Below are 7963 nucleotides of genomic sequence, written 5' to 3'. Positions count from 1 at the left end.
GTGGACTTGTTTTCATTTTCTTTTGGATGTAGTTGATCAAAATTCTTAACTGGAATGGAAGGATTCTTCATATCAAGCAACAAGCTTGTTTCCTCAGTGCACTGGGTTGATTGTGGTTGTGATGTGCTGTGGAGTTGGTTCCAACTCATAGTGACCCTGTACAGGGTTTCCAAGGCTGTACATCTTTACAGAAGCAGAAAGCCTCATATTTCTCCCATGGAACAGCTGGTAGTTTCGAACTGGTGACCTTAAGGTTTGCAGCCCGATTCATAACCACTACACTACAAAAAGGTGAGGTTATAAAGACATTAAGTGGCTGGCTTACAAGTATTCATAAGTTGGCTTAGTTTCAGAATGTGGCGGGTATGGTAGAATGCACACTGAATTTTTCCTCTTTTCTAGGCGGATCTGGGGAAAAGGCTGTGGGATGATGCTGACAGGATTTTATGATTCAATTTTGAGTTATTGTTAGGATTAATTGTGATTATCACAACTGTAATTGTAGAAGATGTGTAACTAAAAGCGGGGAGTAGTTTTATTTTTCATTTCAGGAAAAGATGATCCCAGGATCATCAAGAAAGAAGAGCATGAGTGGAGCATGAGATCCCTACCTAGAAGAGCGGTGAAAATAAAATGGGGCAGAGACGATGGCATGAAGAGAGAGAGCCGTTGCAGGCTCTAGACCCACTGACTGATATAGGCTATGTGCCTGCGAGCAGGATGCTGGCTTGGACATTTAAATAAATATATATTTATTTGTTTTGTATGTGCATGTCAACTATTTTTGCTTTGTTTGTGAAATATAAGATACAAAGGGGAAGCCACAGAGAGGAATTAGGATAAATGTTGCTGGGAGGGGATTATAATCATTGAGATGAAACAAAGTGTATAATTTGTTAAATGTAAAGCTGATTTTGTCAGCTAACATTCACTCAATTCAAATTAAAAAGTTAAAAAGAAAATAACATGGCATGGGGCAGCATCATCTTAGTCCTCAAACTGACATCTTGAACACTTTTAAAGAGTTCTTTTGCAGCAGATTTGGTTAATGCAATAGAGGATCCAAGCAAAATGTGTGTTAATACTGGATCCAAGTAAAATGAAATCTTTGATGACTTCAATCTTTTCTCCATTTATCATGTTGTTATTTATTGGTCCAGTGGTGGGGATATTTGTTTTCTTTATATTTAAGTGCAGCCCATACTGAATGCTGTGGTCTTTGATCTTCCTCAGTAATTATTTTAAGTTCTGTTCACTTTCAGCAAGCAAGGTTGTATCATCTGCATATCAGTTTGTCAATGAATCTTCCTCCAATCCTGATGCCACTTCTCTTTCATATAATCCAGTTTTTTGGATTATTTGCACAGCATACAGATTGAATAAGTATGGTGAAAAAATACAATCCTAGAACACACCTTTCCTGATTTTAAACCGTTCAGTGTCTCCTTGTCTATTGAAACAACTGCCTCTTGGTCTATGTACAGGTTCCTCGTGAGCACAATTAAGTTGTCAATAGTCAAACCAGTCACAGTCGAAAGCCTTTGCATAGTCAGTAAAGCACAGTTAAACATCTTTCTGGTACTTTCTGCTTTCAGACAGATCCATCTAACATCAGCAGTGAAATCCCTCCACATTCTCCTCTGAATCAAGCTTGAAATCTGGGAGTTTCTTGTGAATGTACTGTTGTAGCGTTTTTTGTATTTATCATAGCAAAATTTTACTTTTATGTGATATCGATATTGTCCAATGATTTTCATGTTCCACTTGGTTACCTCGCTTTACAATGGGCACAAATATGGATTTCTTCCATTTAGTTGATCAAGTAGTTGTCTTTCAAATTTCGTGGCATAGAATGAGTGAGTGCCTCCAGTGTTTCCTTAGTTTGTTGAAAGATTTCAATTTGTATTCCATCAATTCCCAGAGCCTTGTTCTTTGCCAATACCTTCAGTGCACTATGGTCTTCATCTATTAGAACCATTGGCTCTTGATCATATGTTACCTCTTGAAATGGTTCAACATTGACCATTTATTTTTGGTACAGTGACTTTGTGTATTCCTTCCATCTTCTTTTGAGGCTTTCTGCATCACTCAATATTTTGCCCATAGAATCTTTCAATATTGCAAGTCAAGGCTTAAATCTTTTCTTCAGTTCTTTCAGCTTGAGAAATGCTGAGTGTATTCTTCCCTTTTGGTTTTCTGACTCCAGATCTTTGCACATTTCATTATAATACTTGACATTGTCTTCTTGAGCTGCCCTTTGAAATTTTCTGTTCAGCTCTTTTATTTCTTCCATCTCTCTGCTGGATAGCAAGTTTCAGAGTCTCTTCTAATATCCATTTTGACCTTTTCCTTCTTTCTTGTCATCTTGATGACCTTTTGCTTTCTTCCTGCTTCATGTCATTGATGTCATCCCACAACTCTTATGGTCTTCAGTCCTTAGTGTCTAATGCATTAAATCTATTCTTCAGATGATCTATAAATTCAGGTGAGATATGTTGAAGGTCTGATTTTGGCTCTCATGTACTTATTTTAATTTTCTCGGGATTCAACCTGAACTTACATATGATCAATTGATGGTCTGTCTGTTCCAGTCTGCCCTGGCCTTGTTATGGCTAATGTTGTGGATGGAGCTTTTCTACCATCTCTTTTCCACAGATGTCATCAATTTGATTCTGGTGTATTCCTTCTGGTAAGGTCCATGTGCATAGTTGTCTCTTACATTGTGTTAAAGCATTTGCGCTCTTCGCCATCTTCCCTGTGTCTCTGTAGCCACAGCCATGTAGGTCGAACTGTGCAGTTTTAGCGGATACAAAACATACCTTGGACACAGGAGACACTATGCCAGGACGCATGGGAAGGTTTTCCAGTTTCTTAATATAAATTGCGAGTCTGCATTCCTTTCCAAGAGGAACCCTTGGCAGATAAACTGAACTGTCCTTTGCTGAAGAAAGTACAAAAAGGGGCAATCCAAAGAAAACCCGCCGTGCAGTAAAATTCTGGAGGGCCATCACTGGTGCATCTCTTGCTAACAGAATGGTCAAGAGAAATCAGAAGCCTGAAGTTAGAAAGGCTCGATGAGAACAAGCCATCAGGGCTTCCAAGGAAGCAAAAAAGGTTAAGGAAATATCTAGAAAAGACAGCAATGGTTGCTGCTAAGACTCCCACAAAAGCAGTACCTAACAAAAGACTGTGAAGCCTGTGAAAGTTTCTGCTCCCAGAGTTGGTGGAAAGCATTAAGTTGGCAGACTTCAAAATAAAAATTTCAACTGCAAAAAAAAAAGAATTTGCTGTGAATAAGTCTTTGGTCTTGCAAAGTTCTATCATGCAATTTCCATCATCATTTCTATCACCAAGGCCATAATTTCCAACTACTGATCCTTCCCTTTGTTTCCAACCTTTACATTCCAATCACCAGTAATTATCAATATATTATGACTGCATGTTTGATAAATTTCAAAATAAAGAAGTTGGTAGAATTCCTCAATTTTATCATCACTGACTTTAGTGGTTGGTGTGTAAATTAATGCTGAGGATATCAATCTTTTTGTGTTCCATTTAATTTTTGACAACTTCCAATTTTCCTAGATGCATAATTTGTACATTCTATGTTCTATAAATGGATGTTTACAGTTGTGTTTCCTCATAGTGAGTTGCACCCAATCAGCAAATGAAGGTCCTAAAAGTTTTACTCCATTCACGTCACCACAGTCAACTCTATTTTGAGAAGTCAGCCCTTCCCCAGTCATATTTTGAGTGTCTTCCAACTTAAAGGGCTCATCTTCTGGCACTATATTTGACAGTATTCTGGTACTACTCATAATGTTTCAATATTTAATATTCTTGTGCTGACTATGTGCCACTGCTGTTCCTAAAGTTTTCTGTGGCTAAACATTCAGTAGTCCATGTCTCCTTCTCTCTAGTCTATTTTAGTCTGGAAGGAAGCTCAACTGAAACCTGTCCACCATGGGTGACCCTGCTGTTATTTAAAATACCAGTGGCATAGCAACATGCAAGTCACCACAATACGACACACACAGAAGACTGGAAAAGTACTGGGTCAGTGAAAATGAGGAATACCCCTCCAACAAGATGGAGAGACACAATGACAGCAACAGTGGGCTCAAATATAACAATTGTAAGGATGGCACAGGACTGCTCAAGTTTCTTCTGTTGTTCATAGGGTCATTATGAGTCAGAACCAACTCGAGGGCTCTTACCTAGAACAACAGTGAAAGAGAAATGGCTGGGCACTAAATAAAATTGATACCAGTTCCAGTGCATGGCAATGTGGTGGCCAGAAATAAAGCTCATACAGGCTCCCAAAGGTGCCAAGGTATAAGGTCGTTTTAAGTTATGAGACCCCCCTACTACTTCAACACCTTTATTGACACCTGTCCCCTCTGGTCCCCTCCTATGTAACTGAAATTCTTTAGGTAGTTCTCTTGGGAATATACTCTTTATTTCTAATAAACAGTAAGTGGGGGTGGTCTGTCAAGGTGTATGCTTGCTATATTCACTCAATATGCAACTGGATCCAACATGAGTGGTTACTGGGCAAAGACAGATTATATTAATAGATAACAGACCTCTCATCCATTTTGAGAGAACTGTCTGCATATCCAGCAACTCCAGCTAGCAGGGCCAGCAATGGATAGACACAGTGCTATAATAAAAACACAAAGGTATACACAAGGATATATATTTTTGTCTACATCTGGTAAAATAAAAACAAAAAAAACTAAAGGAAACAATGAAGCACAGAAGTAAGGCAACTCAAATAGGTTTCCCAGTGCAATGAATTTATTTAGTCAAGGTATTTTTTAACTGTATAGCATTTACATAGAGTATGTCCTAAGGTTTGTGAACAATATTATTTACAACTTTAACTTTAAAATATGTTCAGTATATGTGTGGATGCAGCCTAGCATATATTTAATATTTTACTAACATGGGTAATAATTTAAATACTAACATAGCCAAAAATTTGGAAAGGTGTGCACTAGGGTTGTATTCTTTCACCATACATATTCAATCTGTATGCTAAGTAAATAATCTGAGAAGTTGGATTATATGAAGAAAACTGTGGCATCAGGATTGAAGGAAGATTCACTGACAACCTGTGATATACAGATGATACAATTTTGCTTGCTGAAAGTGAAAAGGACTTAAAATACTTACTGGTGAAGATCTAAGACCATAATCTGCTGTATGGATTATACCTCAATGTAAAGAAAAGAAAAAATCCTTACGAATGATCCAATAAACATCCATATAAATGGAGAAAAGATTGAAGTCATCAAAGACTTCGTTTTGCTCGGATCAGCCATCAACACTCGTGGAGGCAGCAGTCAAGATATCAAATGACGTATAGCATTGGGCAAATCTGCTGCACAAAACCAGTTTAAAGTGTTAAAAAGCAAAGATGTTAGTTTGAGGACTAAGGTATACCTGGCACAAGTCATGGTATTTTCAATAACCTCATATGCATGCAAAAGTTGAACAGTGAATAAGGAAGACTGTTGGAGAATATTAAATGTACTACTGACTACCAAAAGAACAAAGAGGTCTGTGTTGAAAGAAGTATGCCTGAATGCTCCCTGAAAGTCAGGATGGCTAGACTTAATCTCTCATACTTTGGATATACTGTCAGGAGAGACCAGTCCCTGGAGAAGGATATCTTGTTTGGTAAGGTGGAGGGTCAGAGAAAAAGAGGAAGAGCCCCAATGAGATGGATTAGCCTAGTGGCAGCAGCAACAAATGTAGCAACAATTGTGAGGTTGGGGCAGGACTGGGCAGTGTTTCATTCTGTTGTACATAGGGTCACTATGAGTTGCTACCCACTCGATGACATGTAACAACAACAATGTAGCCAATGTCCAAAAATACTGAAAATACTAGTATTTATCTAGCACAAAACATTTACATGTCAAGTAAATTTTCTTTTATTGTCTATTGCATGGGACATAGTGCTTAATATTACTCTGTATGTTTATGAAACATCTTTAAAGTGTTCAAGAGCAAAGCTGTCAGTTTGGGGATTAAAGTGTCCTGACCCAAGCCATGGTATTTTTAATAGCCTCATATGCATGTGAAAGTTGAACAATGGATTTGGAAGACATTGAGTTATATGGCATTTGAAAAAAATTTATAAGGTACCATGGACTGCCAAAAGAGCAAACAAATCTGTGTTGGAAGAAATACATCCAGAATGTTCCTTAGAAGCCAAGATTACTACACTTCATCTCTTATACTCCAGCCACATTATCAGGAGGGATCCCTGGAGAAGTACATCATGCTTGGTAAAGTGGAAGATCTTCAAAAAAGAAGAAGACATCCATGGAGATGGATTGGCACAGTGGCAACAGCAATGGGCTCAAGTATAGCAGCAACTATGAGACTAGAGCAGGACTGGATGGTGTTTCATTTTGTTGTACATAGGGTCACTATGGATTGGAAAATACTTCAGGGCACCTAGCAATAATAAAATGCTAGTCAAGTAGGTATTAGGGCATTAAAAGGATAAAAAGTTTAATAATTATTTATCATGCAAAGTGTGTTTTACAACAAATAGTGTGTTTCCAAAGTCATCTGCTAAGAAAGCAACAAAGGGCATTTATCAGAATATTAAACTTCTATTTTATTAGAATACTTACATATATTTGTATGAGGTAAGTGAACAATTCCTTGAAGAAATAAATTAACATTTAGCTTAAAAATTACATAATGGATTTGCTTTTCCATTTCCCTCATACTGACTTTCTTTTAAGAAATTGATATTGTAATGACTCGAAAAACAAACTTGTTTGTGGAAAAGTGATGCTATTATTACACCAATTATGTACTTATCTCTGAATATGAGAGTTGAACAATTCCACGTTATGAACAAGATGTACATTTATAAATTTTGTATATGGTAGTGATCATATTTCCCTTTTTATTTCAGACCACTTGGGTATATATAACTTTTCATTCCATTCTCTCTTGTGAACCACATAAGAACACCAGTAGCACTATGATCATGTGCATCATGAGGAATCCGGTCCTATGTAAAGCAAACAGCATACCTTCGTATTTGTATGGTGATCTTTGCTCCTGCCACCATCAGGTGTCAGCAATAGTCCAATGAACAGTGAAGATGCAGCATCAAAGGACAGAAAGTGAACATGCAAGTTTAAAAGTATTATTTCAAGACTAAAAACACTTGTGGATATCTGTAAAGGGCCTGCCAACAAACTCTGTACAACATAGGAATGAAATTATTTCCAAAAGCTCTGTAAATATGTTTTCTTTTGACTATTTCAAACTTGGAGAACAAAATAATGTTCTAAATCAACTCCTTTTACTTAATAATTTTCAAATATAGATGTTTGTATTTATGTCCAAAACTAACATAAATTTTCTTTGATAAATTTTATCTATTTTCAACTATTCAAATTCAATTACCTTATATGAATGACAATGAAAAAGGAAGACCTAAAAAAAAAAAAAAAAAATCCATGGACTGCCAGAAGAACAAACCAATCTGTATTAGAAGTACAGCCAGACTGTGCTTAGAATTGAGAATGGCTATACTTTGTCTTGGAGTCTGGTGTCGCTCTGTGGGTTAATGAGCTGGACTACAAGGTCTGTTTGAACCGCAAGGTCAGCGGTTCAAGCTTTCCAGTTCCTCCTTGGAAACCCTATGTAGGGTTTCTATGAGTCAGAACCGTCATGCTTGGTAAAGATGTGGGTCAATGAAAAAGAAGACCCTCAATGATGTTGACTAAGTAGCTCAAATATAGGAATGACTGAAAAGATGGCACATGATTGGGCAGTTTTTTGTTCTGGTGTATGTAGGGTCATTATGAATTGGAACCACTCTGATGGCTCCTGACAACAACAAAGACAATTCTGAAATTAATTTTCATTTTAAAACATAATAAATCAGAAGAGACCTCCATGGAATGCTCCAGTTTAATGGATT

The sequence above is a fragment of the Chrysochloris asiatica genome, unplaced genomic scaffold (genome assembly GCF_000296735.1).
Source record: "Chrysochloris asiatica unplaced genomic scaffold, ChrAsi1.0 scaffold00094, whole genome shotgun sequence".
NCBI lineage: Eukaryota > Metazoa > Chordata > Mammalia > Afrosoricida > Chrysochloridae > Chrysochloris > Chrysochloris asiatica.
Note: the sequence above shows the minus strand (reverse complement) of the source record.